This window comes from Schistocerca cancellata, chromosome 1 (genome assembly GCF_023864275.1).
Source record: "Schistocerca cancellata isolate TAMUIC-IGC-003103 chromosome 1, iqSchCanc2.1, whole genome shotgun sequence".
Classification (NCBI taxonomy): Eukaryota; Metazoa; Arthropoda; class Insecta; order Orthoptera; family Acrididae; genus Schistocerca; species Schistocerca cancellata.
Genome location: NC_064626.1, coordinates 174,941,626 through 174,949,680, shown reverse-complemented (window position 1 = coordinate 174,949,680; position 8,055 = coordinate 174,941,626). Strand labels below are relative to the sequence as shown.

The following is an 8,055-nucleotide window of genomic DNA, read 5'->3' as shown; positions in this document are numbered from 1 at the left end:
TGGCTGACACTGACGGCGGCGGTGCACAAATGCTGCGCAGCTAGCGCCATTCGACGGCCAACACCGCGGTTCCTGGTGTGTCCGCTGTGCCGTGCGTGTGATCATTGCTTGTACAGCCCTCTCGCAGTGTCCGGAGCAAGTATGGTGGGTCTGACACACCGGTGTCAATGTGTTCTTTTTTCCATTTCCAGGAGTGTATTCCACGAAGTTTCACAACAAAGTCCGCATTTTTTCAACGGATATTGGCCGAGAAAAAAAAATATATTGCATTACTTATTGAAATCACTTCGTTTTCTGTGAATGAGTCTATAATAAAAAGAGGTCTATAACGCCATCACTTTTCTTCACATACAGAAAGCCACTGTACAGAATAGTGAAGAGGGCTGCACCCATAAGAATGGCTTCTTAATAACTGAAATATATATATGCCGCAGGATGGTCAGAAACAGCGTGAAAAGCTTGTAAGGATGTTGCAGGGTAGGTTGCGCTGAGAAATAGTTTTTAAGAAAAAAATTCAATACAATGTCCCGTGTCAGAGTTGTTTAGCATTCAAGGTAGCCCGTCAGGTCGTTGCGCGCGTAAATTCAGGCACTTGCATTGCACTGAAATGAGATAATTCAGTACCTTTTTCGGAACAGATTAAATGAAAAATGAGCATTTTGCACGTACGTCGAGTCCGCAAACGCATATTTTTCTAGGAATCGAGGACAAAAACTTTTCGGAGTGCCGCTATGTACCCATTACTGTTAAACGAAAGCGCCGCTGGCGCAGCGACCAAGGCATCTGGCTCGGAGGCAGAGAACTCGTGTTCGATTCCCAGATGCATTCTGCATATTTTTTTTCATTTGTATTTTCTTCTATATCGAAACTGGCAGGAATAGGAGGGTTAATGATGTAAATGAATCAACAAGGAATAATAGCAAAGCAGACAAATAAACGTGTCGAACGACTTGGGTTAGTAAAGAATTAAAATTTTAAGCCTTGTTGTATGAAAACAATTCTGAGTAAGATTTCTGCAAAGACCAACATTTGGCGCACGTTGCCGCATAAAGGAGAAAAACTGCCCTTGTCGCTGTTAGTGGTATACATCACATAATGCATTTGTAGACGATGCAATATTCCATCACAGCGCTTAGAAAATTGTCTTAAGTTTTCGTGTGCTTATAAGAAACTAATGATTGATATTGTTCTCGGGGTACAGAAGAGGTCAGTCGTTCAACTGACACTTCAAAAGTAGTTCAGGCCTAATTCACTTTCTACAAATCAAGGAAATAGAAGAATCCAATTTACCAAACATATCTTGAAAATATAACCATACGTTGCTGATAACAAGTTTTGTCTAATATTGGATTCTTGGGGTGGACAAACTAACACCGTCATGTATGATAGAATGTTTATAAGTGACGAGGGTCAACCGATGTGCACGGTAGAAGTAACACCGCCAAACTGCCCGTCTCATTTTTAGTTTTATCGCCAAGTTAAAAACTTTAGTTCGAGGCTTGAAAATTACACTCAGGTTCTGGAAACCCACCGGGAATGGCACAACCGAGCGTTTGAAATAACGATTCACAGCATGGTCAACTTTCAGCAACGATTTTTCGGAGAATGTTTTTCGTATGCGTGGTATGCGTCAAAATTCTTTCCCGAAAAAGAAATATCTTTCAATGTAAACCAAGTTTGTTTCGCTCGCATCTTCGGAAGGAACGATGTAGTTGCGCTATCACTGCATTCGTTAGGTGTTCTTGGATCCGCGAGTTTACTTGCTTGGAATGTTCATACAAGGGGCGATAAAAAACGTTCCGTTTCAGGGCGTTGCTCCAGCGTACATGCGACGTAGCGCGACCCCGAAGCGGGAATATATGCACAGACATGGGTTAGTGAAGCATTCGTGTCTTTCCGACGTGCGTGTGGTAAATGCGGAAACGTGAACTATAGGGAAATAACTAAAAAATGTGTACAAACGGGACCAGCGTGCTGTTATTGTTTTCATGGCTGCCGAAGGACAAATGCCGGTAGTCATCCATGAACGAAGAATGTGTATGCCATTAAGGCGAAACATCCGATAAAACTGCGACGAGGGTTGCTGCTGCTTCTACATCTACATCTACATCCACACTCCGCAAGCCATCCGACGGTGCGTGGCGGAGGGTACTTTGAGTACCTCTATCGGTTCTCCCATTCCAGTCTCGTATTGTTCGTGGAAAGGAAGATTGTCGGTATGCCTCTGGGTGGGCTCTAATCTATCTGATTTTATCCTCATGGTCTCTTCGCGAGATATGCGTAGGAGGGAGCAATATACTGCTTGATTCTCGGTGAAGGTATGTTCTCGAAACTTCAACAAAAGCCCGTACCGAGCTACTGAGCGTCTCTCCTGCAAAGTCTTACACTGGAATTTATCTACCATATCCGTAACGCTTTCGCGATTACTAAATGATATTGTAACGAAGCACGCTGCTCTCCGTTGGATCTTCTCTATCTCTTCTATCAACCCTATCTGGTACGGATCCCACACTGCTGAGCAATATTCAAGCAGTGGGCGAACAAGTGTAGTGTAACCTACTTCCTTTGTTTTCGGATTGCATTTCCTTAGGATTCTTCCAATGAATCTCGGTCTGGCATCTGCTTTACCGACGATCAACTTTATATGATCATTCCATTTCAAATCACTCCTAATGCCTACTCCCAGATAATTTATGGAATTAACTGCTTCCAGTTGCTGACCTGCAATATTGTAGCTAAATGATAAAGAATCTTTCTTTCTTTCTATGTATTCGCAGCACATTACAAGAGTCTACATTGAGATTAAATTGCCATTCCCTGCACCATGCGTCAATTCGCTGCAGATCCTCCCGCATTTCAGTACAATTTTTTCATTGTTACAACCTCTCAATATATTACAGCATCTACCGCAAAAAGCATCAGTGAACTTCCGATGTTATCCACAAGGTCATTTATGTATATTGTGAATAGCAACGGTCCTACGACACTCCCCTGCGGCACACCTGAAATCACTCTTACTTCGGAAGACTTCTCTCCATTGAGAATGACATGCTGCGTTCTGTTATCTAGGAACTTCAAATGGTGCAAATGGCTCTGAGCACTATGGGACTCAAAATCTTAGGTCATAAGTCCCCTAGAACTCAGAACTACTTAAACCTAACTAACCTATGTACATCACACACACCCATGCCCGAGGCAGGATTCGAAACCGCGACCGTAGCAACCCCCCCCGGTTCCGGACTGCAGCGCCAGAACCGCTAGACCACCGCGGCCGGCTGTTATCTGGGAACTCTTCAATCCAATCACACAATTGGTCTGATAGTCCATATTTTCTTACTTTGTTCATTAAACGACTGTGGGGAACTGTATCGAACGCCTTGCGGAAGTCAAACACGGCATCTACCTGGGAACCCGTGTCTATGGCCCTCTGAGTCTCGTGGACGAATAGCGTGAGCTGGGTTTCACACGATCTTTTCGAAACCCATGCTGATTCCTACAGAGTAAATTTCTAGTCTCCAGAAAAGTCATTATACTCTAACATAATGTTGTTGTTGTTGTGGTCTTCAGTCCTGAGACTGGTTTGATGCAGCTCTCCATGCTACTCTATCCTGTGCAAGCTTCTTCATCTCCCAGTACTTACTGCAATCTACATCCTTCTGAATCTGCTTAGTGTATTCATCTCTTGGTCTCCCTCTACGATTTTTACCCTCCACGCTGCCCTCCAATGCTAAATTTGTGATCCCTTGATGCCTCAGAACATGCCCTACCAACCGGTCCCTACTTCTTGTCAAGTTGTGCCACAAACTCCTCTTCTCCCCTATTCTATTCAACACCTCCTCATTAGTTACGTGATCTACCCATCTAATCTTCAGCATTCTTCTGTAGCACCACATTTCGAAAGATTCTATTCTCTTCTTGTCCAAACTATTTATCGTCCATCTTTCACTTCCATACATGGCTACACTCCATACAAATACTTTCAGAAACGACTTCCTGACACCTAAATCTATACTCGATGTTAACAAATTTCTCTTCTTCAGAAACGCTTTCCTTGTCATTGCCAGTCTACATTTTATATCTTATCTACTTCGACCATCATCAGTTATTTTGCTCCCCAAATAGCGGAACTCCTTTACTACTTTAAGTGTCTCATTTCGTAATCTAATTCCCTCAGCATCGCCCGACTTAATTCGACTACATTCCATTATCCTTGCTTTGCTTTTGTTGATGTTCATCTTATACCCTCCTTCCAAGACACTGTCCATTCCGTTCAACTGCTCTTCCAAGTCCTTTGCTGTCTCTGACAGAATTACAATGTCATCGGGGAACCTCAATGTTTTTATTTCTTCTCCATCAATTTTAATACCTACTCCGAACTTTTCTTTTGTTTCCCTTACTGCTTGCTCAATATACAGATTGAATAGCATCGGGGAGAGGCTACAACCCTGTCTCACTCCCTTCCCAACCACTGCATCCCTTTCATAGCCCTCGACTCTTATAACTGCCATCTGATTTCTGTACAAATTGTAAATAGCCTTTAGCTCCCTGTATTTTAGAATTTGAAAGAGAGTATTCCAGTCAACATTGTCAAAAGCTTTCTCTAAGTCTACAAATGCTAGAAACGTAGGTTTGCCTTTCCTTAATCTTTCTTCTAAGATAAGTCGTAAGGTCAGTATTGCCTCACGTGTTCCAGTATTTCTACGGAATCCAAACTGATCTTCCCCGAGGTCGGCTTCTACTAGTTTTTCCATTCGTCTGTAAAGAATTCGTGTCAGTACTTTGCAGCTGTGGCTTATTAAACTGATTGTTCGGTAATTTTCACATCTGTCAACACCTGCTTTCTTTGGGGTTGGAATTATCATATTCTTCTTGAAGTCTGAGGGTATTTCGCCTGTCTCATACATCTTGCTTACCAGATGGTAGAGTTTGGTCAGGACTGGCTCTCCCAAGGCCGTCAGTAGTTTCAATGGAATGTTGTCTACTCCTGGGGCCTTGTTTCGACTCAGGTCTTTCAGTGCTCTGCAAACTCTTCACGCAGTATCGTATCTCCCATTTCATCTTTATCTACATCCTCTTCCATTTCCATAATATTGTCCTCAAGTACATTGCCCTTGTATAGACCCTCTATATACTCCTTCCACCTTTCTGCTCTCCCTTCTTTGCTTAGAACTGGGTTTCCATCTGAGCTCTTGATATTCATACAAGCGGTTCTCTTTTCTCCAAAGGTGTCTTTAATTTTCCTGTAGGCAGTATCTATCTTACCTCTAGTGAGATAAGCCTCTACATCCTTACATAGTACGTGTTCCAAAATTCTACAACTGATCGACGTTAGAGATATAGGTCTATAGTTCTGCACTTCTGTTCGACGTCCCTTCTTGAAAACGGGGATGGCCTGTGCCCTTTTCCAATCCTTTGGAACGCTACGCTCTTCTAGAGACCTTCATGTTAACGGACGTCCCCATATAGGAAATGTAACGCAGAAGTTGAGTATACTCAAGTGGGAAACATTTGAGCACCCGCCCTATGGTCCTGATTGCTCCCCGTCTTCAGCTCCTTAAAAAAGCCCTTGAAGGGTCGTCGATTCCTGTCCGACAAAGATGTGCAGCAAGCAGTTACAGACTTCTTCATCCATAAGAACACGTGTTTTTTTTTCCGAACGGCTATCTCCAACCTGATGCGTTGGTGGGGTGATTCTCTCGTTGATTACGCCCAGTTTGCCTGATTGGCTAGATAAGTACCAACCATCTTCGTAGTTGTTCGAAGGAAAATGAGGACACGTAACAAAGTGCGTGAAAGATTCATTGTAAGGCGACCAAGATTAAATTTTTACTTCTTTACTAATCCAAGTACCGGCCGAAGTGGCCGTGCGGTAAAAGGCGCTGCAGTCTGGAACCGCAAGACCGCTACGGTCGCAGGTTCGAATCCTGCCTCGGGCATGGATGTTTGTGATGTCCTTAGGTTAGTTAGGTTTAACTAGTTCTAAGTTCTACGGGACTAATGACCTCAGACGTTGAGTCCCATAGTGCTCTGAGCCATTTGAACTAATCCAAGTCCGAGAAATTTATTTACCGTCCTTGTTATTATTTCCTATTGCTTTACTTACTTTATTAACCCTTCTATGCATATCAATTTCGAAACGGAAAAAATACAAATAAAAAACCTACAGAATGCAACTGGGATCGAATACAGGTTGCCCGCTCCGCTGTCAGATGTCTTGGTTGTTGAACTACCAGCGCTTTTCGTTGAACAAGTCTGACTGTATGGGTGCATAAGCGGCAGTCAAAAAGTTTCTTTCCTCGCTTTACGGAAAAATAAGCGTTTGCGAACCCCATACATGTTGCTGAAAGATTCTCAGTTTTCAATTTTCTGTCGATCCCCTCAGTTCTAAGCCGATTGCGCTTCATGAACTTTAGTGGTTGTTGTTGTTGTTATTGTGGTCTTCAGTCCTGAGACTGGTTTGATGCAGCTCTCCATGGTAGTTTTCTCAAAAACAGTGTTTGTTGGGCTAAAATAACTGAAGAATCTTCATTTTAATTAGAATTATATATTAATACCTTCAGCTACTGACGGACGTTGATATATATCAACGGGGAAAGTTGAAAATGCGTACCCCGACCGGGACTCGAACCCAGGATCTCCTGCTTACATGGCAGACGCTCTATCCAACTGAGCCACCGAGGGCACAGAGGACAGTGCGACTGCAGGGACTATCTTGCGCACGCCTCCTGCGAGACCCACATTCTCACCTTATATGTCCACACACTACATTCGTAATGTCCCTTCCCAACACACTCATTAGTCATGGAAGACATTCTTACCAAGTCCCGTAAGGGGTCAGGTAATATGTGTGCATCCGCACTGAAGAGGATGCACATGTGGATGCACACACATTACCCGACATGTCTGAAAGAACAGACACCATATCCATATAAGTATCTTTCATTTTAGATAGTACACAAACGATCTGCAAAGTATGAGCCGAAAAGGTTGACCGTGTCTGAGGCATTCCCGTTGACAGTGACTTCGAACAAAGACTGGCCATTGGATGTCACCTGAGCAACGTATGAATCAGGGACATTTCTATCCTACAGCTGGCCAGATTGACTGTTGGTGAAGTGATTCTGATGTGGAACGTGAAGGAACAACTACAACTAAATCGAGACCAGGCAGATCTCATGCTCCGATTGACAGGGACTGTCTAGCATTGCCGAGGATGGTTATAAAAATCGCTTGAAACCAACCAGAGCAATCACTCATGAGTTCCGAAGTGCTACCAGCAGTCCAGGTATCACAATAGCTGTTGTGTACATAGTTCTGCGTAGTCAGCGCGTACACAACTTTCCCACTAGAGCGCGCCCCACTAAACACAACAGCGCAGGGGCAGTGCTCGTCCATCTCCACATTACAAGATGGCACTGCCATAGAGACGGACCAAATTCTGCTTCCGCCGATCCGCGTATTAATATGCAACGCAGCCAGTGAAATTGCTGCTAACGTAGAACCTTTTCTCCTCGCGGATCACACTCGCGCAGTGATACACGAATGCGCGAGGTATTATAACGAGTGTACAGACCTCCGATTAGTCAGTCTTCATTTGTCTGAATTAGTCTGTACCAGTCTATAGTCAAGTTTCAGTCTGCGCCTAATAAGATTACCATATTCCTGTACATAGCCATGAAGATCAATGTCTAGACACTTTTGTCAAGTATCAGAGATATATGTGAGAATAAGAAACGTACCAAGACCCAAAGGAACTTGGTTCAAATGGTTCAAATGGCTCTGAGCACTATTGGACTTAACTGCTGAGGTCATCAGTCCCCTAGAACTTAGAACTACTTAAACCTAACTAACCTAAGGACATCACACACATCCATGCCCGAGGCAGGATTCGAACCTGCGACCGTAGCGGTCGCGCGGTTCCAGACTGTAGCGCCTAGAACCGCTCGGCCACTCTGGCCGGCCCCAAAGGAACTTCATATTGTCAATTGTAAATAGCAGTTAAGTAATTTTTATGCTTGTTATTATTTTAATAAATGTGTGTGAAAATTAATCTAG

General features: G+C 43.6%; 1 non-coding gene across 1 annotated transcript; it reads right to left on the bottom strand.

The window, feature by feature from the left end:
* Positions 1-6,607: 6,607 nt before the first annotated feature.
* Positions 6,608-6,682, bottom strand: Trnat-ugu (transfer RNA threonine (anticodon UGU)). The gene has a single exon. It is a non-coding gene; the product is annotated as a tRNA-Thr (tRNA).
* Between the last annotated feature and the right edge of the window lie 1,373 nt (positions 6,683-8,055).